Below are 27847 nucleotides of genomic sequence, written 5' to 3'. Positions count from 1 at the left end.
AAAGATTGAGCGTGTTAAGACGTGAAAAACAAAAGCTACTGTGTCACTCTTTGTTTCCTTGTTAATAAATGCGCATATGCGTGTCACATCACGCTTAGCATGGCGTGTCATCGCACCCGTGCCCGTGTTATCACCATTATGCTGGAAATCCTGTGGAGGATCACATATGGTAAAATGGTTAGAAACAGTTAATAACTGTAACCTTGGTTTGTTATTAATTTTGACAAAGCAAATTTTGTCATGTATTCCAAGGATACGTTGGTACTGACATAATTTCAAAAAAAATAAGTGCGATAGAGAATAAGAGCTGTAGTAGAGCAGGAAAAAAAAGATAATATTCCTCTCTGTTTCAAATGGGTTTCTTTCTTGTACAACTTGACAGGATTGTGGGACAAAGTATGACAAACTGGCTCTACTTAAACTGATCGGGTACTTTCAGCCCATGTAGATTTAGCACCAATTGCATATGGTAGTCTACACTTAAGTGCTCTATCAACATTAAAATTGTATGCACTACCATTTCCAAACGCACTCTGCATAATGCTTGTCCTCTTTGCCACACAATCAGCACTAGTATGGTAAATACTTTGCTATTGCTCACTGGAACTAGAGATATTTTAGTATATAATCCTTGGTTAACCATTCTGTTCCTTGGTGTAAGCTGGAAAACCATAAAGTACAGGAGATGCTCCTATCAGATATTTCAGTTTACAAGCTTGTCGCGACTGGCTTAGTACTTGTGGTAACGAGAAACAAGACCCAGATTGAAGCCACTGTTTCAGCAGCAATTCACTGAAGCGATCAATGTCTTTGCCAGTAACATCCCACAAGTTAGCAACGATGGCTGGGCTGAAAGTGAATACATTATAAATAGATTACATGCTACATATCTATACAGTGAACCATAGAGTAGAGCTATGGTCTTTGAAGAATAACTAGTTCCTTGAGGGTCTGGTCCAAGAAAAGGGAGTGCCCAACCTATAAGGAAAGCAAAGTTATACGAGTTTCCCAATGACAAAGGTCAATAGCAGTTGACATTTGGGTTCAAATCAGGACTTGACACTAATGGTAGCCAACTAGCCACACACTTGTAGAAATTCAGTTTTGGCCAGTGTTTTTTGATTTCCACTAGCCAGTGTAGCTAGTAAACAAACTGATATTGTCATAACATCTAAGTTGTCACTGGCCACTTGGCTAGTAAGTTGAAAAGTTAGTGTTGAGCTCTGTCTACTAGAGCCAGAGGTTTCAATAAAAGCTGGTTATCAGCTGTCTATCACTGCCCATGAGTCCTCTCTTACTGCTGTCTATTGAGCCTGCGAGCTGGCTCTCATGTTTAAGTCTTGCCTTAGGACCCCTTTTCCAAGGACAACTACCCACTACTATATCAACAGCTGCTTAAGCAAAAAGCTGTTGAAAACTGCAATATAGCATGTCAGTAAAAGACTTTGTGAGGGAACTGACACACAAGAAATGAATGCCAAAGACATACCAGCCTGCCAGAAGATAGATTAAGGCCATCCCCCTTGGCTCACACTCTCCACCAACCTAATGAATTAAAATAGAGTGGTTACTTATATGCCCCATGCCTAGTCTCAACTAACTACACATCTGAACCAGACAATTGGACACTTCCTTTGCCTTTTTTTGGTTTGTCAACAACAATTATGTGATAATGTTTTTCCTTCACGGTCAGGAATAAACTAACCTGTAGTTGTCCCGAACTGCAACCCATAAGCAGAGTAACAGCTCGACAATCCAACCTTTGAATGTCATCATCCTGCAGAAATTTACGCCTAGTGCCATGACCAAAATATCTAGAAAGAATATTGATGCGATGATTAAAGCAACAACAACAATAAAACTTTCTACTGTAGATACCCTTATCTGAAAATGTTTATCGCATCTAGAACTAATAAGTATGGGATCATGTTTACTGCAGGTGCTCTCCACTGATATATCAGTTGAGAGTCAGTCAACACTTGGGTGACACTCGGTCGATAGTCAGTCGGCACTTGGTTTATGGTTGGTTCACAGCTGCCCGATACTTGGTTGAGACTTAGTCGACAGTTGATGCTCAATATCTTTACCGATACATTGACGGACTGTCAGCCAAATGGCAACCAACATATCGGTCAAATGTTAACTGACTCTCGACAAATAATTATGTCAACCGATGTATTGGTTGAGAGCACCTACAGTAAATATGATCCTTAATTTGTGTAACGGTTGTATTATGGACCCAGTTTAGCAGCTAAGCAACTGCAACTCACGCAAGAGCATCAAATGTCATATAAAAAGGGTCATAGATACTGATTTCACTTCTAAAATAAAAAAAAAACACCATCTCCCCTGTTTCAGTTGTAATTTGCATATAGTTCAGTCAATATAACATAAATCATTACTGGTAGTACCTGATACAGACATATCAGAATGATAATAACATGGGTCATCCAACTTAATTAGTCACACCAGCAAAATTTCAAGTATGTATAAAAGAAACCCAAAGTATCTTTGTCTCTATCTTAGTCAACTTATTTAACATTTAAGAGTCATGATTCTCAGTATTTCAGCACTGACAGCTCTGCAAATATCCAACCTCTACGACCTTTTAAATTCTCTACTTTGTCAATGGCAGGCTTAGAAATTTTCAGGGTTTCAGAACTAGGGTTTATTTTAGAGGTATGCATATCAGAGGGGTGTGAGGGGAAGGTTCTTTTCAACAACTTTGTAAGAGCCAAATGATAATTGTTTACATTCCCCTTGATCTGTTGTATACATTTCTTGGTAGAGAACTTGTAATGTTTAAAGATGGAAGCCGACATTCTCAAATGGAGGATAATGTAACCAGTACATGACAGTTTTTGTTGGGGAGAGAGAGAGGGGTAAATTGGAGGCTGATGAGAGATAGGAGGCATACCAGAAGCTTGATGTTCTAGACAGAGGGGGCTCATTTAAAAGGAGATTTACTGGAGTGTTTTTAGTTATTCACATGAACAGGTCATGGACAGTCAAAGCTGATGGGAGACCCTGGAATAGTGCACTGGACTCCGGGTTGAGAGGTCTGGGTTTGAGTACTGGTTGGGTTAGTGTGTTGTGTTTGTGGGCAAAACACTTTACTCTCACAGTGCCTCTCTTCACCCAGAAGGACAAATGGCTTCTGCCGAATTGTCAGGGGGGGGGGGGGTGAGTGGTAATACTCCTAGTTGGCTCTGTGAGCCAATAGGCCCCTTACTGGAGCCTTTACAGTAACTCACATGAACAGGTCATGGTCAGTTCAAGCACTCCTGAACTCTTCCTGTGTGGGAGCCTTTCCTGTGATACCTTGCCATCCATCTTCGCTGCAAGTGACAACAATTATTCATATAAGCTGGATTATACAAGCATTTTGATTGGTTCATACTTGTGATCTATTAAAAAAACAGATGCAAGAGTAATGTCACCATCAACAATATTATGCTTTCTTATAGTTTAAAACCATTTTATGCTGCCAAAATGCCAAAATCAGTGACACACTTGGCTGGGCTTCCTGTGCCACTTTTTTGTTCTTACTACATTTTGATGTCATCTGTGATCTATTACTAAACAGACACACAGCAACATTGAATCTATTTGTTCAGTTTATAATATATTGGTGTTACCTCTATCAACTTGTATAGCCTAGTTTAATATATAAGAAACACAACATCAGGTCTTTCTTCTGTTTCATTTGCTTCAATCGTTTGCTTGTGTTTTGTACCTTTCAAACCACTTCTGAAACATTTTCTGGGTGTTGGGTAGGTTATTCTGAGGATTGAGTGCATAGAATGTTTTCTCAGGATCAATCTTAGGCAACTGTCTTCGACACGATAACTATCAAGAAAAACGCAGAAAAAAAAAATTAACTGACAATGAATATCAAGGTATTAAAAAGCTAAGAATCTGGCACAAAAGTTGTTGTGGTAGGCAACCACATTTCAAAAGACCTTCATTCTATTCAATCAGTTGACAATTTTTCCTGTATGCTTACCTTGGCTAATAGATAATGAAATGACAAACATTTTTTTTGTATCAGATCACAACTTCTTTTCATAAAATTACAAAACCATTATTGTAAGGGAGAATTATGCTCCAGAAACCAAATGAGCCAGTTCTTTACACAAGGTCTAACCCAAACCATGGTTTACACAATCAGTGGGCATCAGGGTTGATATAATTAATTAAAATAAATTTCTTTCCACTCTTGACAGCATAGCAGAGATAAATATCAATATGGTTCTGGAAGAAAACATGACAGTTCTTTGACAGACAACTCAGGTCTTCAAACTTTCAAAGACCTCTTAATGGAATGTGTACCTTGGAAAAAAGAAATTGCAGAGAGGGGACCCTTGTCACAGGTTGGTCAAGCAGGAAGGGTATGCTTTCCCATGGAAGATGCTGAATATCCTATGAATCATAAAACACAGATCAATTTGATTTATAGATATGCCAGAAATTGACTCTGGTTTCAAAAATTGTAGAAGAGTATGTCCCAATACTGAATGAGTTGATAAGTAAGATCTGCTACCACAATTTAGGCACACATCTTGCAATTACAGCATATGTGTGCATGCCCATAAATCTACCTTAGTGTCTGAACACCTTGAATATAATGGTGAGCAACCAGTACCCATTACACAAATGTTGCATCTGACCACTTTTTAAACTAATATGGAATGTGAGTCCATTACATATGCCTTTCCCCTCACCCTTGTGTTTGGCTAAGCTTTGATTCCTTGACAGTTCACCAACATCTATTTACAAAGAACCCACATATTGGTTGTTCAGTTGTCAGGTCTTCAGAGCTAGAGCTAGAATACATTTAATGGCTGATTACTAAACAAATGTAAGACCAAAAAAAGCTGGCTCTTACTTTTCCAAGAGTTAGGATTACAGGATGACAAGGAATGTTCTCTGCAGAGTGACCTCCGGACCTGAGAAGGAAGTTTGTTGTCATCAATAATTTCTCGAGAGTACAAGTAATGAAGGTAAGAAAGAAAATTAACCTTTATGTTCCCTCGAACTTGTTTATGCAGCTTTTCTTGTCTGTATCTTCAAATAGCTTGTCAGTGAGGTTCTGAACTTCATCAAGTAGCTGAAACACGCAATGTGAGAGATCATGAAATGATGATTACTTAAGGGCCAAGGCTGAAGAACCTCCCTTTGTCCCTAGTTGCTAAGACTAAACACATTCTCCTGTCAGGCAATTGACGATGATAAACCAATAGAGTGCAATTTTATCAAACACCAAATAATCAAAACAAAAATAATCACAACAGCTTATTGCAATACAGGTTGAGAAGAAAAAAGCCAGAGGGTTGCTATGTCTAGGAAATACAAGTGGACCAAATTACAATTTAGTTAATGTAAGTATTTGCTAAATCTGACTTTAGCCCTTCATTAGAGTGAAGAGTTAGCCCTTTGCTTTCACAAAACCAGTGAAATTCCAACTTACTTTAGACACTTGATCATGAATTCTTTGATTGGAACAAAAATTTTCTTGTCCTTACTTTTTCAAAAGAAGGTAAGGTAGCATCCGTGGCAGTAATTTCAATCAGTGCTTCAGCAGTTTCTTTTCTTGATAAGCAAAACGACGAATCTATGAGGACCTACGACAAACAAAGGACACTTAATAATAAAAATATTAATAATAACAATGGGATTTAGCTGGGGGCATTCCATGAGGTGGTTCTTCTTGTCCACTGGTTTAAAGTGAAACATTGAAATGATGGTTTTTGTGGAGGGAGGAAAACCAAGGAACCTGTACAAAAACCCTTGGAGCAAGGACATACCAACCCACATACTACATATGACACCAGGTCTGGGAATTGAACCTGTGGAACAGCAGGGAGGTGAGTGCTCTTGCCACTCAACCATCCCTAGTTCCCATTCGGTTACTATGCAAGGTTTTGCTACTTCAATTGTCATCTTTGGGTCAAGCACCAAAGAAGATGGCACACAAATCATAACAAAGATTGATGGACAAAACATTTTTCATACAATCTGCCATCCTTATAACTCGGGAAATTCTCATTGATTCATGCACAACATACTTCAAGCAAATGATTATGAGGTCGGCATCCACACAGGATTGAAACTTTCTCTTCCAACTCTCTGGCTAAGGATGCTATTGATTCACGATACTCTTCATCAATAGGCTGACCAAGAAGAACTCCTCTCCATCTTCCAAGCCAAGAACCTTCAAGTTTCTCCAAAAGGTTCTAAAGAAATGACCATAATTATTACAATTTAGACTTTCAGTTATGTCATAGGAGAGGATACACATTCATGGCTCATGAGAGTTGAAATGCTCATCACCTTCATTCTCCTGTCAAGCCTTGTCCTTAGTGTCCACCACTCGGTTGTGTTGTTAATATTCATGCTTTTGATGCTGTCATTCATTATGTCTGTAAATTCGTCCAATACACCAGGCTGGAACAGCTTTGAAAGATCCATAATAACTTTGTCTCCCTTTACAAAATAAATTGTTTCAGTCAATAGTTAATTAGGTTAATTTACTTCACCAACCCTGTTCTTGTGCTTTTATCTTTACTGACCCCCACTGTTTTGTCAGATATCCAGACAGTTAGCTCAGACATATTTATAGTGATCTTCTAGAATAAAGAGGTATTGTGAGAATTCAGTGTTTTACCCAAAAACCCCTCATGGTGACCTTGGACAAAGCTTACACCTGCACTACAGAATCTCAACTGACTGTAAGCTACTACCTCCTCCAACGTAGAGGTTAGAGGTCCACTCTCCCTAAATACAACAACAGAGTAACCGCAATATAACCAAGTTGTTACAAACACATCGACATACAGTGCAATCCTTGTTCTGTGCTTCTCCAGATGTTGTGTTAATCTTAACCACAGCAGGATCACAGTCAGCCCTTACCCTGCAGATCAGCAGTTCTCTGTCCTTGCTTACTGGATGTGTGAAGGTTTCCAAAGTGCAAACAGTCCACTCTAGAAAACAATAATTCTAATTTCTTACCTTGCCAATATCACACTATAGGATTATTGCCAAATTCATTATTTGCTCAACGTAACAAATTAAATTTCAGTTCTACTTGTCAAAGGAACTAAAAATTCATGGCAAATGTAATCATCTATGTGTAGCATGAGCTGAGGAATTGGGAAGAGTCAAATGAGGTGGTCTGGTAACAAAAAGTTTTCAACAAAGTAATTTTGCCTAAAGAATTATGTTAAATTAGTGACAATTACATTTTGCTAGAAAAAAATATTCTCCTGTTATAAGAGTCACATTGTTCTACAAACCAATCCTGAGAAAGTTGAAGAGTTAAACACTTTCTTTGAAGCTGGTTTGGCTGCATAACACAGCTGAAAGCTCGCTATTGCTTGTAAAATAACTATAATGTACCTTTAGGCATGTTCTGCAATAGAGAAATTTCTTCAGGAGTGAAGAGACCTTGTTTGTCTCTCTCAGTTGCACACAAGGAAAACTTCATGATGTTTCGAGTCTTGACCAGGGCAGCCAGTTTTTGGTGAGTAGCATTAGTTGAAGAGTCATCAAGTGACAAGGAGGAAAGACCTTCTGCAAGCTTCACCAGATCTTCTTTGTTTTCCTAACAGACAAAAAGAAAATAACAAAATAAAGAGAAATCTACTTGTAGATTTATTAAGTTCCCTGCTCTGGCATCCCTTGTTCTAGTTCCCTGTTCTGACATCCCACGTCTTACAGTAGTTCCCTGTTCTGGCATCCATGTTCTAGTTCCCTGTTCTGTAATCCCCTGTTCTGGCAGCCATGTTCTAGTTCCTTGTTCTGGCATCAAAGGTTCTAGTTCCTTGTTTTCGCATCCCATATAAAGGAGCAGATAAACTTTGAGTCACTTAGTGCCACAGTAATTGGGGATACCAGTAAACACGGACAGTTGTGTGCCATGTCTAAGAGGTAAAAGCATCCAACTGGTTTTCACAAGGTCACGAAAAATCTCCCTCTTTTGTATACATAACAAATAGAAGTCTATCAAATGCAACAGTAGCTACAAGTACTCACAAGCAAAGGTGTTATCATATATACCAAAGGTTTAGAAAAATCCTTTGCTATTCTCCTAAAATAACAAAATCACAGGGATTCAATTGAAAATATCCCTAGTCACTAGTCAGTGAAGTCATCTTTAATTAGTTTGAGTTGAAACTTCAACTTAAATTCACAAAAAGGATGTAAACTTTGCCATTATCTTTGTAGTCTAGATGAGTGTTCTACAAACTAGTTCCAAATTAATCTTTAGAGGTAAACAATTCCCCTTTGGCATCTTTACTATAGCTAAGATATCTTGCTCTATGGGGACATAAGAAGTTGAAATGAAATTTGTTTATACATTTGCTGTAATTGCAAAAAAAAAAAAAAAAAAAGGAAAAAATTTGAAAAATAACTGTTTTACTGATTTGGACAAGGCAAATTTACCAATTACCAGAAGATTAATTCAATGTTGAATTCACATCAGGGGAATAAAACAAAAGAAATTAACCCTTCATTTTCAGCACAACTTCATGTTCAACAAACAATTTTTAAGATCTTACTTTATTCTCTTTCCTGTTCTGGTAACAGCTTGATGTCTAAGAGTAACAGACAAGGACAAGTTTAAGTAGTAAGTTGCAACTTCAGGTGCTGATCTTCCAAGGCAGAAGGCTAATCCCCGACAGGTGTCAGAGAACAGGGCAGGAGGAGGACATGCTTGACAGAGATTAAATGCTTCCCTGAAGTACTGGGCAGCTTGATCAAGCTGTTTGCTAGATGCTGGACAGGGAGGAAAAGAGAGAAATGTCAAACCAAAATTAGCAACTTGAATAATTAAGAGCTGAGTTACATCCTTTGTCCAGAGAGGACACATAATGGGTTGAAGTGGGAGGCTGTCCACTGTACCTTGGATATGATCACCCATGTCATTACAAATAGCTTTAGATGGTTTCTTAGTGTGTTGCTTTGGCTTTTGTTCAGTACTTGCTTCAGATTTGTCACAGTCTTGAAGCTCTTCCATGACTTTTTTGCTCTTTCCCTTGCCTTTTGCTCTTAAAGATTTTTTCCTCCAATCATCCAAAATAGAAGTTTTTTCCAGAATTTTAGAAGTCCTGGTTTTTCTATTTGAAGCCTTTCGTGGCATTTCAGGCTCAGATTCTTCATCATTCACCGCATCAACAGGATGACATTTCTTCTGTATTTCCACAAGATATGGTGTTCATCTGGGTTTTAAAAAAACAGTTAAAATCTACAGAAACTTCACTAGACAAATTCCTGTTTTCAAGCAATGCTGCTACTCCATGTATTAGTGAAGTAAGAAGGTTTTGCTGATTACTAAGTGAACTGGGGTGCTCTCATTCACATTTTCTAAACAGCGCAGTAGCACCATTGCTTCTGATAGCACAAGATTGGCCTTTGTAAGGTTTCCATTCTGAAGTAAGGTCTTTACATTCATGCAATGTAAAGTAACTCGGTGCTGATCGAACATGGACTGCGAAATAGGATTCTGCAGCAGCTGTATCCTTCTTCTGTTTTCGCCCTCTTCCAGAATTGGTTCCTTTTCTTTTCCTTGTTCCCTTTGAACTGCCATCATTAGTTTCTGAATGATACAGCACTGCATGAAGTCTTTTACAAGCATGTTTTATTTTACACACTGCAGTTTCACAAACTAACTTGGCCACATCCAATGCTTGCAATGATTGTTCAGGTCTTGAGGTAAGCGCAAGGTGGTTGGAGAGACTCATCAAGTACTCTACAAAGATAACATGCAGTACAGGATCAAGGCAACTGACACGCTCACATGTTTGTGGATGTTCTGTGAAGAGTGGTTCTTGCACACAACATTCAGAGGACTTGGATTTGTTTGCAGATTTCAGAGTTGGTTGAAGGATTCTCTCCGCCTGATTAACCCTACATTGGCTCTTTTCTGTCTTGCCTTGCACCACTTCAAGTTGTGCAATATTGATAAGGAACTCTGTTGTCCTGAAAATTGCAAAGATCTAGTTTCAAAACATCCAAATTTCAAACTGGACTCCTCCATCTTCTTTTTTTTTTTTTTAATGTCAGAATAATAATGCAGTCAAACAAACAAGAAAGTATGGACAATAACAACAAATCCTAGAGGTAACAATCAAATTTCAATCTGGTCAACAAAGAGATTATATGTTGGAGTGAGTCTGTTCAGTTACATATCACACATTATGTAAAAATGTGGTATTAGATCAAAGTGGCCCATGAGCTGCAGCTGAGTGTGTCATTTATGTTTAACACATTGTTATGTCATGTCATTCATTACTGAACAGACCTAGGGTAACAGAGAATTTATTCCTTTTATATGATAAAAAAGCAAAATATTGTCAATGGTGACATCATATCTGTGTCTGTCCCTCAGTATATCATGAGTAAGAACCAATTGAAATACATGAAAAATGGAAATTATAATATATTACAACATACACACTTCATACCTAACTGTTGTGGTTTTCACAAGAATGGCTCTCTGTTCCCAAAAGGTTTGAAATTTGGAGCTCTTACAAAATTCTCTCATCTAAAATTTTCGATTTATGCTCCTTGACTTTCTGATCTAGTGTGGGTCCAAAAGTTTAACAGAGCTTTTACTAAACGTGAATAAATCACCTGTATGGTAGGCAAAATTGCCTTGCTAGTGCAACACCATCCACAAACTGCCTCAAAGCTTCCCTCACAGCTCCCTGATGAGCATACAGCTGACCAACTTGTAACAGGGATGAGAGCAAGTCATTTAGGATTGACAAACTAGAAAGGTTTCGGCCAGAACTTTCTGATGTGGCTAGCAAATCTGCACAAACAAAAGGAATAGATGCCAAAATATGTGATACAAAGTTTAATAATAAAACAGAAGAAAACTCTCCCATGTTTCAGGCCAGTTTGATTGCACTTTTCTCTATATTTTAATCAGGATAATAACACATCCAATTATAAGCACGACTCTATCTCAAAGCCTGAATTAGGATTGCAAGGTACCACATGATTTAGGTATATATTATCTGGGGCTTCATTAATGTTTTCTGCAGGAGGGAAACTGGTTTTCACAGGCGGGCAAAACTCTTTGAACTGAACTTCTTTATAAGATAAACTTTCCTCCAGACCGTCAAATCAGGTGGGCAAAACCGTCCTCACAACCGGTCAATTTGCCCAGTGCCTGGCCCTTAATGAAACCCCTGTATTATCCCAGTCATCAGAACACATTGTCCCTAGTAGAAGCTCATAGAAATCAGGGGCACTACTTTGCAAGCAGGGCTCTGCAGAATTGTGTCAAGAATAAAAGGAAACAAAAATTCCTCAATCACCTTACCCAACAAATTTTCCTTTTGCTTGTGTATCTGTTTGCCAGTACAAAACGCATCTAAACCAAAGATTTCTTCAGCCATTTGTGTTAGTTTATGAAGTGCATCCATAGCCCATTCCAGGAGTCAGTGAACCAAGTAGAGGATCTTAACAATGATAATACTAAAAAAATAACTGTCACCTGGGAATTACTCATAAACTCATGAATTGATTCACTGATCAAAAATTATCTGGTTGAACAGACTGTTTTGTTGGTAATAAGTCTGCCTAAATTTTCACAGGTCACTTGGCGACGGTTTATTAAAACAATGAAATAAAAAATCAATATTGGGGAGCTGGGATTGGGCGGTGGTGAGGTCACTCGCCTCCCATTAGTTAAATTCTTGGACCTGGTGTCACATGTGGGTTGAGTTTGTTGTTAGTTTTCTTCCTTGCTCCAAGGATCTTTCTAGGGGTCTCCAAAAACAAACACTCCAAATTCCAAGCAACTATCGACCAATTTCTGTATTACCCGTTCTTTCTAAGATCCTTGAACGACACGTTGCAACATCTCTCCGCAAACACCTGCACAGCTATGATTTGCTATACAACCTCCAGTCAGCTTTTCGTCCTAATCACTCCACGGAAACGGCACTGATTAAATTAACTGATGAACTGCTCTTTAAAATGGATAATAATATGGTAACTGGCTTAGCTTTTGTCGATTTTAGAAAGGCTTTCGATGTGATAAATCACGAGGTTTTACTTAAGAAGCTATCTATTTATGGATCAAACGATATATCATTAAAGTGGTTTGGGTCATATCTCACTGGAAGAAAACAATATGTGCGTATAAATGGCTGCTGTTCCACCAGTAAGCAGTTGCTACAAGGAGTACCTCAAGGATCAATTTTAGGACCCATTCTCTTCTTATTGTTTGTAAATGACATGCCTTTAAGTATACGTGATTCAACACTAGACGTTTATGCTGACGACACAACTTTATCAAAATGCTCTTGCTGGGAAAATGTTCCTCATCTGACACAGGCTTTAAATCAAGATCTCAAACGTTTAGATGAATGGTCAGCACGAAATAAAATGTTCATTAACTCTCAGAAAACGAAGTCCATGCTGGTAACAGGCAAACGTTTGCGGAACCTTCTCGCCTCTACCTCAATAGATGTCAGCTTGAATGGAAGCAATATCGAACATGTTACTGATTTCAAACTACTTGGGATAACATTGGATCAGGATCTTTCATTTAATCACCAAATTGAGGAGTTATGCAAAAAGTTGGCGAAACGTATTGGACTCCTTCGTCACATAAGTCCTTATCTGAAACGCAATCAACGTGACATATACTACTCTACGATCATTAAACCCGTAATGCTTTACGGTAGCACGACATGGACTTCTTGCAGTAAAGAAAATCTTTTGAAAGTCCTGCGTCTTCAAAAACGTGCGGCTAGAATTATCCTTGATGCCGAAAGAACAGCACCTTCTGTCGGCTTATTTAACACCTTAAAGTGGGTTCCTTTTTATGCTGAATCATACGTCCATCGATGCGCTCTAACCTACAAAAGGCTTAATGGAAATACCCCGCAATATATAAATGATATTCTTATCAGAAACTCTGACACTCATAATAGACAAACCCGTTTCTGTAATTTAAACTTAATGTGCCCGCGTTTTAAGAGAAGTTCTGAAGGGGGTCGAGCGTTTGCTGTGCGAGCCACGAAAGAATGGAACAAATTAAGTGTGGACATCAAACGGAGTACCAGTGTAAAACGTTTTAAGCGTTCCCTTTTTAAAATATTTTTAGATAATCAAATTCTTACCAAATTATTCCTGTAATTTTTTTTATATTTTTAAATATTTTATGATGTATATAGGTTAATTATTTTATTTTAATTATTCCTAATATTGTTACGTTTGTTACAATTCCTTTTTTTTCCGAATTTTAATTTTCGAGGGCCATTAGTTTATCAGTTTCATTACTGTCACATGTTACCCTCGTTAAATAAAGTCTTACCTTACCTTACCTTACGTTACCAATTAGACCTAGTATCAGTGGACAAGAAGAGCCATCTTATGGAATATCCACTGCTAAATTCCCATTTCCATTATGAAAAAGTTACTGAATAACTGTGGAGAATAGCAGATCTAAGTTTTGGAAAGAGGAATTTCCAAAGAAGAGTGAACTTACCAACTATTATCTTAAATTTGTGGATTGTGGGTGGGAGCATTGCATATTCACAGCAAATTGATTTCCATCTGGCTTTCAACAGGTGGGACTTGTAACTCTTGTGTGTGAAGAATTCACTCTGCAGTGCTTCCTTCAGGGAGACCTCCCCTTCCGAATACTAAACATTAATCAATGAAAACCACGACTGACACACACATCACAAACTGGACAATCCCGTGTTCACACGTACTGCCTATTATAGACCTGTTTAATTGGTATTTCCTCCTATACCGTATATTGTATAATAATATACATGAAAAAATTTCTCAGTTCTGATTGGTTAAGATGAATGCAGTTTTCAGTTAATTCAGTGCAGAAGAGAGTTCATTCAGTACAGAAGAGGGATAATTCAGTGCAAAGAAAGAAACAAACCAGACATTCTGATTGGTCAGAATAATTGGTCAATGTCAATGTCAAGGTCAATGTCACTTGCAGGGTTTGAATAAATTATTTTTGCATGTGATGCATGCGCTTTTCTTCTGCGTAGTTGTGAGAAGCTACCTCGTATTTTTTCATGTATATTATTAATACATAATCACATGAGATTGCAAAAAGATGATTGCAAATGAGATTGCAAAAAGATCCTTCTATTATTATGGTTGCACTCTTTTTAACGAATTATCTTAATGATATTTCGTGTTATACATCTTTTAATCTTTTACTTGTAAATAGCTCTCTACTTATATTATTACCTGTTTTAGTGTAATGTTTTAATGTTGTTGCTCAGGGCTCCCATTGATAACAGACAGCTTTTTGCGTCTGAAGGGGCTACCCTGAGCCTTATAAATTAATAAAGGTTTTCATTTCATTTCATGATTTTCTCATGCAATTTGGAATAAATAATCACTTGTAAATTTTTTCAAAGATTACAAATTGCACTCACCCTATGGGCTCATGCAATTTTGTTAGTCTTTGAAAAAATTTACTCGTGCTTATTTATTCCAAATTGCACTCAAAATCATGTGATTACTATACAAATTGGATTTCCCAGCTGCTCTCAGAGGCTAGCTGGCCCACAGTTTCCTTGCCTAAAGCTATTCCAAGTTCTTCGATCAGCACAAAGAAAAATCACCAACATGGAGCTAGAGTACCACGTATATGCCCGCATGATGAATGCTTGTTTAACCCTTTGACTCCCATGTCAGAGACCAAGACAGGAATTCTCCTTACAACATCAGTCCAATGTCAAGCAGACAAGTGAGGAGAATAAAGAAGAAAATCAATTGTAGAGGATTATTTAGTTAATCCAATACCAAATTTTCCAAACTTACATCACGAGAAGTGTTTGGCAGACAGTAAGTAGAGTTAGTTAAAGCAGTGATAGGGTTAATAATGATTTTGATTTTTCATACCTTTCCTGTGACTAGCAAGTAGTGACTCTTGGCCAACAAGAACTGAACCCATGAAGTACTGCAGGGCTCAAATCTATCAACCAGGTTACTTGTATGAGACAGAATAATTGAAGCATGTGACAAGTCCAGAATGTCACACAATGAGTGAACAGCATCACTTAGGGCACACAATCCATTATCCAGCATATCTTTGGTACCAACTGATTGGGATATACTGGCAGCCATGTAAAGAGCACCAGCTTTTTTTAAGGGCTGCAAGAAAACAATTCATTCATTGAATGAATAAAGGGGGTAAGATTCTGATGGGAAACTGTTGTAACTTAAAATAGTAAATAGTCTTTATTTCACTGATAAAATACATTTCAAGTGTTACATATAAAGTGTAATGGGCTAAAATGTGTATTAATTACTTACAGCTAAGTTATGCTTAAAACCAAGTCTATTAATTAAAAAATTTTTAAAACGCTCAGTATTGCAAAGTGGATATAAATTATTGGCTTAACTTGCCTAAGCCTACGGGTAGCAGAGTTAATCCTGGGAAGGGAGTGGTGCAATGGAAGATATTCCCACATGCTTAATTTTTTGAAGATACCCATATGTTGTGCTGCATCAGATGGGGCAGATGAGGCGGGGGGGGAATTATAAGTACATATAATTTGGTTTCATCAGCTGAGTTGATAATGTACATGCCAATCGGCTGCTGAAAAGAATTTCTGAAGCTGATGCTTCAAGTATTAACCCTTCACCATTTGCTCTGATAAAGGGCTTAACCTTGGAATATCAGCTTTAGAAATTCTTTGCTGCGGCCAATTAATATTTATTAACCCAGTTGATACAACCAAATTATCTTGCAATAACCTCCAACAATGTAGAACCTACATTATTCATTACACCACTGATAACAAAGGGAAGGATCCTCACTGTATAAAATTTCCCAGTCGAGATAAAAAAGACCTGACTGGAGAAAATCATTCTTTTCTTTTGAGTGATAGCCTTTTACTTCAAATACTTAAATCTCTTAAAACTGCTGTCATTTCTTTTACCGAAACATTTTTTTTAACATTTCTATTGCCATGGTCATGTTGTGACAGGACTGCATGAACAGTTAATTGCCTGTGGGAAATCCAAATCGTCACCAATGAAAGTACGTAGCAGGTTTCACCTGTTTTAAAAGCCCAAACATTTCAGCGGTGATAAGCAAGTAATGATATGTCTCTTCAGGATTAATAAGATGGTCCAGGTCAACCTAGAACATAAAAAACAAATTTGGTGAGAATAACATTCATGCAAGATTAAATGTATTGTATACAGTGGGAGATGCAGTAACCCAATGGTTAGTATGCTGCACTGCGGGTCAAGAGGTCTGGGTTTGAGAACTGGCTGGGTCATTTTGCTGTGTCCACTTGGGCAAAACACAGCTTTCTTTTCTATCACGTGCCTCTCTGTAACCAGGAGTACAGATGAAAAGCCTGCCAAGTGATAAAATGCTGGGGGAAGGGGATAACTTTGCAATGGACTAGCATCCCTTCTTGGGCGAGTAGTAATACGCCTAGTTGCTTAGCCCTTTAACTCCCAGAAATGATTTAAACATGTATCTTCTCCCTTTAAAGCCCATACATGATTCAACAGGTAATGAGAATACTTGAACTTATCATGTAGAAGTTGTTCTCTTGATCTAACACCAAATTCTTATAACTTATTTACAAGGAAATGTGTAGCAGCTAGAGGGGAGAATTAGTGATTAGGTCTTGGGATTTAAAGGGTGAATTCAATGGAAACCAGGATAACCTCGGGCTGGGTGGGCACTCTGTTTGAGTGCAGACTTAGCACAGCATTTAAATTTTAGTAATCCATAAATCTTTAATGACACATCTTTCAAAGTGTTTAAGTACCTATCGTAAAACCTCTGAAAGTATCAAAAGCTGATACCTATTTAGTTCTCACAACAAATTCCCCATAAAAGAAAACTGTTCTTGTAAGTTTACAGTTTCACTTGTTTTCAAATAAATAATTCTCACTGCCAGTGAAAAAATATTAATGTTTTGGAAATTAAAGTAAAAAAATATATTACATAGCCCTAAAATGCTTTTTCCAGGAAACATTTACCTTTCCACTGGTGTCTTGTTGCAGTGATTTGGTCCTTAGTGACGTCCACATTTCCAAAGCTGCACAAAGTGATTCCATAAATGGTTGCTCCAGGCAGATATCTTCTATCTGAAAAGTTACACCAACATTTCATTTGACAGTCTGATATTTTGAGGGAATGAGGTGCTTTTGGGGATGCACCGGAGGTGCAATGTCAGGGCCCCTTTCCCTTCTGCACGGTCCTCCATGTACACGTACAGGTACAGTATGTTGTTGCTGTAGAAAAACTGACTACAAAATTCATGTCTATGGTAAAACAGGCACATGACATTTCATCAAAGACAACAATTTGTTCCTGAAAATGTGTTGAACAAGGAACAATATAAAATCTGTATAAGTAATGTTCACTCTAGACTTCAAGTTAACTGAAATCAACTTCTTGCCCCAGTGCGTCTCTTTGTTGGAGGCACACTCAGTGGCCTAACAGATAGCCTGCAGCCAGCACGACCTCAAGAAATCCAAATTTGAGACCTGGGTGGGTCATCAAATTGTCAGATCAGATCTTAATCAAAAAAGTTTCCAGTACTTTCCTCTTCTCCTTCATAACTGTCAGAAAGCTCTGACCTTGCTGAAGTTGCTCTCTCATTTACTGCATCTTTGAGCTCAAGCAAAGCCTGCCATAAATATGCAGCACCAAGTCTATCCAGCAGACGTGAATGCATGTTTTTCTCCTCATCCTGACTATCTGTTGAGTCCAATAACTGCTCTAGAGTCTCCCCAGCTTCTTGACAGTACTGTGGTGCAGATCTAAAGAAACTCAGCTACCATTAGTGTCGAGCCCTGCAGTGTCTGCTCAACGCAGGTCTAGGTTTCTTTTGATGCAGATTTGATGTACTTGAAAGGGATCAATTTTTTTTGTCCCTGCCCATCAAGGTGTCTGCTGAGTAAAGATTCATTTTAAACACATCCCCATTTAAAACTACTTCACCATTTAAAAATGTACTTGACATTTGAGGTATCTTAGTTCCTGAATGAGCCAATCAGATCTCAAATGCACTTTTAATGAGTTCTCTGGGAACTAAGTTCCTGTGTCAACCAACCAGATTTGGTTTGCAAAATGGACTTTGCTCTTTAGGAACTAAGTTCCTCAATAAACCAATGACATGGAAGAATACATGACATGACATTTCTAAGTTAGGGTTTGCCTGTTTTATTTATGTCAACACTAGATAGAGTAGACAACAATGTTACACTTTGGCAGGAGTCGAATACACGATCGTCTACACGGCAACGAAAAGGCATCTGATACTATACAATTCTGTAAAAAATGCCACAAGGGTTTTGCCGCGCTTTTTACCAGCGCTAATACATAATCTTATTAGAAGTTTTCTTGTGTAGTATCACTAAATATTTTTACAAGTTGTACCGTAATTTGACGAGCCCGCAGGGCGTGTGAAAATACAAAAAAGGAGTAAAAATACTCAGCGACACTATGCAAAAAAACGGCTAATAAGTTATTTATTATCCAACACGCCAAACTGTTATCTATGTTGTTCAGTGCGGGTGAATTTCGCGGATATTTATTTACGGGGAATGCGTGACAGAAGTATGCGAAGCGGTACTAAACTGGTGCGTTGTTTTGTTGCTGTTTCTATTTTCTTCAATGAATTAAAGGAAGAAATTTCCTAGACGTCGAGCTGTTCTTCTTCGTTTGATTCATCCAGTAAACTTGGATCTATATTTGCCAGCCATTCTGACTCTTCGTCGTCGGATATTTGATTCAAATTGTCTGCCGTTTTGGTTTTTGTTTTTGTTTAACTACAAATCCACCATTCTTCGCTTGCGCGATGCGAGAAAATCTGTTTAACCGATACTGTAGATTACAAACACCGGGTGACATTTGTACTCATCCAATCGTTTTCTAACATTTTCAATGCTGTAGTGTATGTATAAAGGGCAGAAATTTCCTCTCCTACGATTCAAATGCGTTGATTATTTTGTTTCGGAAAAATATTTTGCTACGCCTCAATGATCTCGTCTCGGATTGGTCAAAAACTGACAGGTGTATTCAAGCGTGTAAATGAACTTACAGTTGCGAAATGAGATGTAATCGGCGTTGAGTATTTTGCTTTTCCTCTTCTCTCTCGGTAGTTAAAAAAATCCATTTCCAAAGGAAAATTAGGCAGATCTTCATCGGCTTATTAGCTTGTTGCCATGTCTAGTCTAACTTTTTTACGGAAGTTTTTGCCGGTTTTTAATGAAAAATGCTGAAGTCACTCGCGCAAAAAACAAAGTGTTGCGAGGCATTTGACATCACTAGCGTGAATCAGTAGGAAGCACGCTCGCGCAATGATCGAGTTTGATTGCACGACTCTTACAAGCTATGTTATGATAAGCAACAGAAACCGGTCTAAAAACTTATCGCAAGAGCAACGTTACCGGGGGAGACTGTTTTGACTTGTGTACATCACCATTTCAAATTGTACTTGACATTAAAGGTAACTTAGTTCATGAATGAGCCAAGCAGATCTCAAATACATTTTTCATGAGGTCTTTGCGAACTAAGTTCCTGTGTCAACAAATCATATTTGGTTTGTAATATCAACTTTGTTCTTTAGGAACTAAGTTCCTCAACAAACCAATAACATAGAAGAATATTTGACATGTCATTTCTAAACTTTAAGGTTTGCCTGTTTTATTCATGTGAATACTAAATAGAACAAACAACAATTAACGATTGGTTCATACGTCAGCGTGCGTTCATCGAGATATGAAGCACGCGGGAAGTTTGGAGAGAACGAAAGATGGCGAACACCAAAACAAAAGAAATCAGCCCGGCTCATGTAATCAGGCCCTAAGAGTTGCTCGAGGCGTATTGCCGTGAGTGGTTTTGCCGCGCTTTTTATCAGCGCCGATATAGTTAGAAAGCGATCATATGACTAATGTCTATCCGGCGGTTTTCATGTCAAAACTAACTTGCCAATTCTCTTCTTTCGTTGTACAAAACTTTGTACCGGCAATGATAAAGAACAAACAATCGAATTACACAGTTTATAACATAGCCGGGGTAATTTTGCATCCGAATTCCGACGCGAAGAACGGACAACACTATCTTTAGAAGTGTTTGTTCAGTGAAGCGAATCATGACGGCGCTGATGCCGAGTCCCGTTTCCCGTTGTTTTTCTCTTTTTCTACCTCAGTTAAGAACTCAAGTCAAAGGGAAAGGTCGCAAAATTGTCTTCGTTTTGGGATTGGTGGGCCGAGGCTCTATTTTTAACCTTTATTCTCGCGAAATAAAATATTTTTCTCTGTGTTTACAAATTCGCCGCTCGCGCAAAAAAAAATTTCTGGCGAAGCCATTTGCGCGCGCCAACAGCGTGCGCTATCGAGATCTAGAACACGCTTACAGATACTGAGTTTGATTGCTCAGCTCTGCTATATGTTAGAAATTCAATTTATAACATAGCTTGTAGATTTGTCTAATCAAAAGCGCGAGCGTGCTTCATATTCCTATGGTGCATTCTCATGACCTCAGCAAACAAGTCCCTCGAGAAAAAAAATTTTTTCGCGCGAGTGACTTTTGATCAGACTTTTTCATTAAAAAACGGGGAAAACTTCCGTAAAAAAGTTAAACTAGACATGGCAAAAAGCGGACAAGCCGATAAAGATCTGCCTACTTTTCATAGGGAATGGATTTAACTTTCGAGAAAGAACCCAGAGAAAGGGAAAACAAAACAATCAACGGTTTCATCTTGTTTCCCAACTCTAACTTCATTTCCACACATGAATTCACCTGTCACTTTTTGACCAATCTGAGACAAGATCATTGAAGCATAGCGAAATACTTTTCCGAAACAAAATAACCAACACATTGAAGCGTGGGAGAGGGAGTTTCTGTCCATTATGCAAAAACTATAACGTTGAAAATGTTATAAAACCATTGGTTCATACGTCAGCTGTGCCTTCATCGAGATATGAAGCACTTGGGAAGTTTGGAGAGCACTCAAGAAGCTAGAGTTGCTCGAGGCGTAGCCTCGAGCAACTCTTAGGCACCTTTCGTGCTCTCCAAAGTTCCCTCGTGCTTCATATCTCGATGAACGCACGCTGACGTATGAACCAATCGTTAATTGTTGTTTGTTCTATTTAGTATTCACATCAATAAAACTGGCAAACCTTAAAGTTTAGAAATGACATGTCATATATTCTTCCATGTTATTGGTTTGTTGAGGAACTTAGGCCCGGTTCAGACGCCGAACTTTTCATGAGCCGAACTCAATTCGAATTTGGACCGATCCAAATTAACAAAAGTACGCCTGCTGATTCAGACGCCGTTCTTTTCTGCCGTTCCAAGTTCAGTTCCAGTAAAACCAGTCAAACTGCTTGCAAAACACATTACAACAATTTATGCATTAGGATCGGCACATGAAAAGTACGGCGTCTGAATTAAAGCCATTCCAAAGGCGTTCTACAGGCGAAATTCTCGGCCAAGCCAGGCGGGAAGAACGGGTAAGCCGTTCCAAATTGAAATAGCCGTTCCAAATTGATTCAGACGCCGATCTTTTCATGTACTTAATTCAAGGAATTAGGTTCGGCTCATGAAAAGATCGGCGTCTGAACCGGGCGTTAGTTCCTAAAGAACAAAGTTGATATTACAAACCAAATATGATTGGTTGACACAGGAACTTAGTTCGCAAAGACCTCATGAAAATTGTATTTCAGATCTGCTTGGCTCATTCAGGAACTAAGTTACCTTTAATGTCAAGTACAATTTGAAATGGTATTGTACACAAGTCAAAACAGTCTCCCCCGGCAATGTTGCTCTTGCGATAAGTTTTTGGACCGGTTTATGTTGCTTATCATAACATAGCTTGTAAGAGTCGTGCAATCAAACTCGATCATTGCGCGAGCGTGCTTCCTACTGATTCACGCTAGTGATGTCAAATGCCTCGCGACACTTTGTTTTTTGCGCGAGTGACTTCAGTATTTTTCATTAAAAACCGGCTAAAACTTCCGTAAAAAGTTAGACTAGACATGGCAACAAGCTAATAAGCCGATGAAGATCTGCCTAATTTTCCTTTGGGAATGGATTTTTTTAACTCCCGAGAGAGAAAAGGAAAACAAAAAACTCAACGCCGATTTCATCTCATTTCGCAACTGTAAGTTCATTTCCACGCATGTCAGTTTTTGACCAATCCGAGACGAGATCATTGAAGCGTAGCAAAATACTTTTCCGAAACAAAATAATCAACGCATTTGAATCGTAGGAGAGGAAATTTCTGCCCTTTATACATACACTACAGCGTTGAAAATGTTAGAAAACGATTGGTTGAGTACAAATGTCACCCGGTATTTGTAATCTACAGTATCGGTTAAACAGATTTTCTCGCATCGCGCAAGCGAAGAATGGTGGATTTGTAGTTAAACAAAAACAAAAACCAAAACCAAAACGGCAGACAATTTGAATCAAATATCCGACGACGAAGAGTCAGAATGGCTGGCAAATACAGATCCAAGTTTACTGGATGAGTCAAACGAAGAAGAACAGCTCGACGTCCAGGAAATTTCTTCCTTTAATTCATCGAAGAAAATAGAAACAGCAACAAAACAACGCACCAGTTTGGTGCCGCTTCGCATACTTCTGTCACGCATTCCCCGTAAATAAATATCCGCGAAATTCAACCGTACTGAACAACATAGATAACAGTTTGGCGTGTTGGATAATAAATAACTTATTAGCCGTTTTTTTGCATAGTGTCGCTGAGTATTTTTACTCCTTTTTTGTATTTTCACACGCCCTGCGGGCTCGTCAAATTACGGTACAACTTGTAAAAATACTTAGTGATACTACACAAGAAAACTTCTAATAAGATTATGTATTAGCGCTGGTAAAAAGCGCGGCAAAACCCTTGTGGCATTTTTTACAGAATTGTATAGTATCAGATGCCTTTTCGTTGCCGTGTAGATCATCGTGTATTCGACTCCTGCCAAAGTGTAACGTTGTCTGCTCTATCTAGTGTTGACATAAATAAAACAGGCAAACCTTAATTTAGAAATGTCATGTCATGTATTCTTCCATGTCATTGGTTTATTGAGGAACTTAGTTCCTAAAGAGCAAAGTCCATTTTGCAAACCAAATCTGATTGGTTGACACAGGAACTTAGTTCCCAGAGAACTCATTAAAAATGCATTTGAGATCTGATTGGCTCATTCAGGAACTAAGATACCTCAAATGTCAAGTACATTTTTAAATGGTGAAGTACAGTTTTAAATGGGGATGTGTTTTTAATAAAAGTAACTGACAGTTTGAATGACCAACTTTGTCCTTTCAATAAGAAGATGATAACAATTCTTCACAATTAATAGGAGACTTGGTCAATCCATGGTTACCATGCTGAACTCCAATTTAAGAGGATTGTTTTGGAGTCCTAACCAAGGCCACTGTGTTTTACTCTCAGGCAACCCACTCTAGTTTCATACTGGCCCTTTCCAACCATGAGTATGGATTGGTAATAGCAACTTAAATGCTGTGGATTTACAAGCAAGGGCTCCAAATTAATGGTAACCCATTAACCAATGGTTAGTAATTTTCAACGTTTGGTTACTAAAAATTTGTCCAACTAACCCGACATGGTGAGTAAAATTTTCTAACATATTTAAACATCAGTAGACCTCAGGGCAAAGAGCACGTAGGCCCGACTCTCAGAGGAATACTTAGAATACTCAAGTTGTTAAGTCAACTTTAACTCTTTTTAGAGAATGTGCTGTAGATGTACTGTTCTTGACTAATCATGGTAAACAAGAGGGAAATAAAATAGGTGGATAATTGTCTACGTTTTTGGGGTCACCATGCAATTCCAGCTACTCTTTAATTTGTCCTAGTTGTTATTATCAAAATGTTCAATATTTGAGATATCGTGACTTGTGAGCTTGGATACCAAACTTTATTATTTGGTTAGTAAAAAAGATGTCTACTAACCCGAAGGGTTAGTGATCCAAAAATTAAATTGGAGCCCTGCCTGCCATGGACTAACATCCTGTCCAACAGCACTAGGCCTTTCAGGCTGGTAGCTAAGAAGTTAGGCTACTGGCTGAAATTTCAAGTGAGGTGGCTCAAAGGCGGTGAACAATTGTAAGTGTACAATGAAATATATGAAGTTCATATATTTTGAACTGCGGTATTAGATACGTATGATGCACAATCCTCGCAGTAGATAGCGCTATTGCTTAAATACACTGTAGCGCTATTGCTTAAATAGCGCTATCTACTGCGAGGATCGTGCATCATACGTATCTAATACCGCAGTTCAAAAGATATGAACTTCATATATATCATTGTATCTAATTTATCACTTTCACGGGTTTATTACGAATCAACTTAACGGCCTGCTCCCAGTTGGCTTGTTAGCTCAATTGGTAGAGCGCTGCACTAGTATCGCAGAGGTCAGTGGTTCCAATCCCGTACAGGCCTGATTTTTTTTTCAGGTCTGATTTTCACTATTGCTTAAATAGCACTATCTACTACAAGTATCGCGCATCATACGTAATTGTAAGTGTGTAACCTTGGAATGGCCGGTTGTGCTTTACCAGGTGATTGCTGGCCAAAAATCCAGCTGCCGACTTCCACTTTTCTTCTGCCAAATTTCACCAGCAGCTGACAGTTAGCAACAGCCCTGGCCTGTATGTCAGCTGGTAACCATTAAACCTATACAGGATAAGACACTTACCTCTCTTCTTCAAGGTCTACCTCTCCTAAGCTATGCAGGGCTATATAGCAAGTTCTAATGCAGCTGATGCATAGTGAAACTCATCTTTGTGAACAACGTACAGCTCTCTCAACTGTTTGATGACAGCAATTTGCTCAACTGCTGTGTCATAGCTGAAAAAGTTTGGAACAATTCAATCAAACATTTTGGCAGGTACAGTTGTACTTCACTTATGAAAGAGGAAACCATAAGAAGAAGTCAGAATGTAAAAGAAAGTCTTTTGTCACCTTTTGGTCTTGTAACAAGCAAGCTCTTCCTGCAAAACAAAACAGAGCTGGCTTCCTTCTACATCTTTTGCATCTTCTTGCTCTGCAAATGCACTGCATAGGGTTCTGAGAAGAAAAAAGAACCAAGAAATTTCTTCAGACAGTTTCCAATTTACTCAATCTTACTTTAATTATGTAATTCTTCAACACCATAATGATTATATCATTTTGTCTTTTTTTATCACTATGCCTTATCTCTCCAGAGTCAACCTTAAAATATTAGAATTCCCCCCATTTTTTTCTTCCCTCTTTAAATAAATTTTATCTGATCCTTTTGAAGCCTTGAACGAGCCAAAAACTAGGAATTTGGTGTATTGAGGTGAGGAATCTGCCACATTTCAACGGTTATGTTATGATAGTGCTTGATTAATTTTTATTCACTTGCTGCAATGCATAAAAAACTCACTCCTTCCTTTTCTGATGCATCGCAACTTGTGAATAGAAATCGTTTGAGGGCACTTCCCATGGAATAATTCTTATATTTGCTGCATGTATGTATGTTCTGTTTGATTATGAAAACAACATGCATGCATTTGATCAAGTTTAAACAAATTAAAACCAATTTTCTGGAGTTCTTGTAACCTTTGTTTTTACACAGTATGATCTGACATCTGCTTAAAACTCATAAGCTTTAAGTTAATCGACATCAAAATACTAATATTTATTTTGAACTCTATTACAAACCTGCATCTCTCAGACTGTTTTTCTCCCTCCTGTAGATCCTTCACCAGCTCATGTTTCACTGAGACCCATTGTCTGACTTGCTGTTTTAGGGTGTGGGCATCAGAGGCTGTTTTCAGTGCTACCAGGACCACAGTTGAAGCAGTCTTTAGTGCATCCCTGATTCTTCCGGCTCTTCTTTGACAGTCAACTAGCAAGGCATACTTTGTGAGTAGCTTCACCTGAAAGTATTTTTCAAACATTGCCAAATAAACATTTTCAAAACTCACCATGTCATTGTTAGCCAAAATTAGATTTGTCATCAGCAACTTATTCTACATTCACCCTTTAACTCCCATGAGTGACCAAGACAGAATTTCTCCTTACTGTATCAACACTATATCAAACAGACCAGTAGTGAGATTAAAGACAAATACCAATTGATAAAGGGATTATTAGTTAAGCTAATACCAAATTCTCCAAACTTGGATCATAGAAATTGTGAAGCAGACAGTAAGGAGAATTATGAATGAAATCTTGGGAGTGAAAGAGTAATAAGTTTTCCCCTCTTACCCACTCTTGTTCCTATTCGGTTCATCACAAACCTGTTTCATTTTTGTACCCATAGCAAATTGACCTTATGAGCTAGAAGGCCTATCTTGTCACAGCTTACCGTATTTACTCGTGTATAAGCCGCACTTTTTTCCCGAAATTTTGGGCTCAAAATCGCAGGTGCGGCTTATACACGAGACCATTGCTTTCAGAGGGAGTACACTGGCTAGTATGGGGTCACAAATAGCGCTAAAAATCTTCAGTAAATAAAGACTGAAATGATCGCAAAGTCATTTCATAAATGCTGCATCACCAACGCTTTGGATGGAACAGAGGATGAAGAAATCTGGGAGGAGGAGTCCGACTCAGATCCATTTGAAGGCATGGATGAAACAGACGGCGATGACCAGTTGCACTATGCAGATCACTTCGAACGACAACAAGCCGAAATTGAGCTGTTTGAGAACATTTTCGGCGAAATTTGTCGAATTCTGGCAGTTGTTGACTGTGTGAAAGGACCCTGTTCTAGCTTAGAACACCTGATACCCATAAGACAGTCTTGAAACAATACTTGAATGTAACATTTTCAGCGAGGGAAACTCTCATGTAGAGGGTCAAACCATAGTTCAACTGAACTATTAATTATTTCAATAAACTTTAAATTATAGTACATTCATCAATTGAACAGACTTTACCTCTTGAGCTTGGACAATGATTTTCTCTTCTGTTTCAGCTCCAAAGCTCCAGATTTTTAACTCATCACAGGCAAGAGCCAGCAATGGCACTCCGTCAGCAAAACAGTCGCTTTGATAGGACACACAGCCTACATTGTAAACAGTACTACCCACCCATCGCAGCTCATCAAGAGATAAAGGAATATCAGGGTCTTCAAGAGCATCGTGAATAACCTTGCTTGCTTGCTGTGCCATTTTTTCTTATGAACCTCGTTTATTGTTTGGGTTTGCATGTTTTCACCATCTCAATCATAAGGTTTCTAAAAGGGTTTGTGGGCACACCAGATCCCTCCCCCCCTCCTTGTGCAGCTACACCCCTGGATTGGAACACCTTGTTCCTTGTTCTCTCTGATGACCAGTGTTACATAGTAGTACTGTTATTTAGTACTATAACCACAACTTGAATAGGCATAGAAAGCTGTGTCAAATACATGCTGTGCTCTTTATCCCATTTGATATCTTACTTGTGGAGAGTACTGTTTTTGTTCAGTTAATGGTAACTTAAGTTTATGTCGAAGCTATGAAATACTGTAGATTAAGATAGAGGTAAAAGAGTACAGAAGGTTTAGTGTACTGTGTTTAACACCTCATACGTTTTGATAAAAGGATACAACTTGAATTACTGCTTGAACCTCCACAGGTTTTAAAGGTATCTGTTTCAACTTTGGATGTAGAGGAAATTTTCCATCAGAGTGTGGTTTAACTATTGCATTGACTGTAAGTTTACTCACTTCAAGTTATTTGGAACCTTAAGGTTGAGCAATTCACTGGGTTTAGCGGCCTTTACCACAAACAAAAGTTTTACATGGAATCAATAGAGGTGTTTTATCAAAGACTTAAAAGGGCAACTCTCAATCACATCATTTTGCTGTTAAAACTTATTTTC

General features: G+C 38.3%; 1 pseudogene across 1 annotated transcript; it reads right to left on the bottom strand.

The window, feature by feature from the left end:
- Positions 1–409: 409 nt before the first annotated feature.
- LOC148736556 (uncharacterized) lies at positions 410–27772 on the bottom strand (annotated as a pseudogene). Its single transcript, XR_015998976.1, has 27 exons — positions 26923–27772; positions 25700–25917; positions 24977–25081; positions 24711–24862; positions 17573–17793; positions 17008–17111; positions 16064–16147; positions 14902–15153; positions 13511–13667; positions 11333–11471; positions 10636–10816; positions 8905–9981; positions 8562–8778; positions 8059–8089; positions 7399–7603; positions 6838–6983; positions 6334–6486; positions 6069–6236; positions 5526–5624; positions 5040–5110; positions 4889–4949; positions 4333–4422; positions 3737–3849; positions 3255–3338; positions 1706–1814; positions 1490–1545; positions 410–849 (listed from the first exon to the last, which is right to left on the bottom strand). The product of XR_015998976.1 is annotated as an uncharacterized LOC148736556 (transcript).
- Between the last annotated feature and the right edge of the window lie 75 nt (positions 27773–27847).

The sequence above is a fragment of the Stylophora pistillata genome, chromosome 3 (assembly GCF_964205215.1).
Source record: "Stylophora pistillata chromosome 3, jaStyPist1.2, whole genome shotgun sequence".
Classification (NCBI taxonomy): domain Eukaryota; kingdom Metazoa; phylum Cnidaria; class Anthozoa; order Scleractinia; family Pocilloporidae; genus Stylophora; species Stylophora pistillata.
Note: the sequence above shows the minus strand (reverse complement) of the source record. Positions and strands in the feature narration are given on the sequence as shown.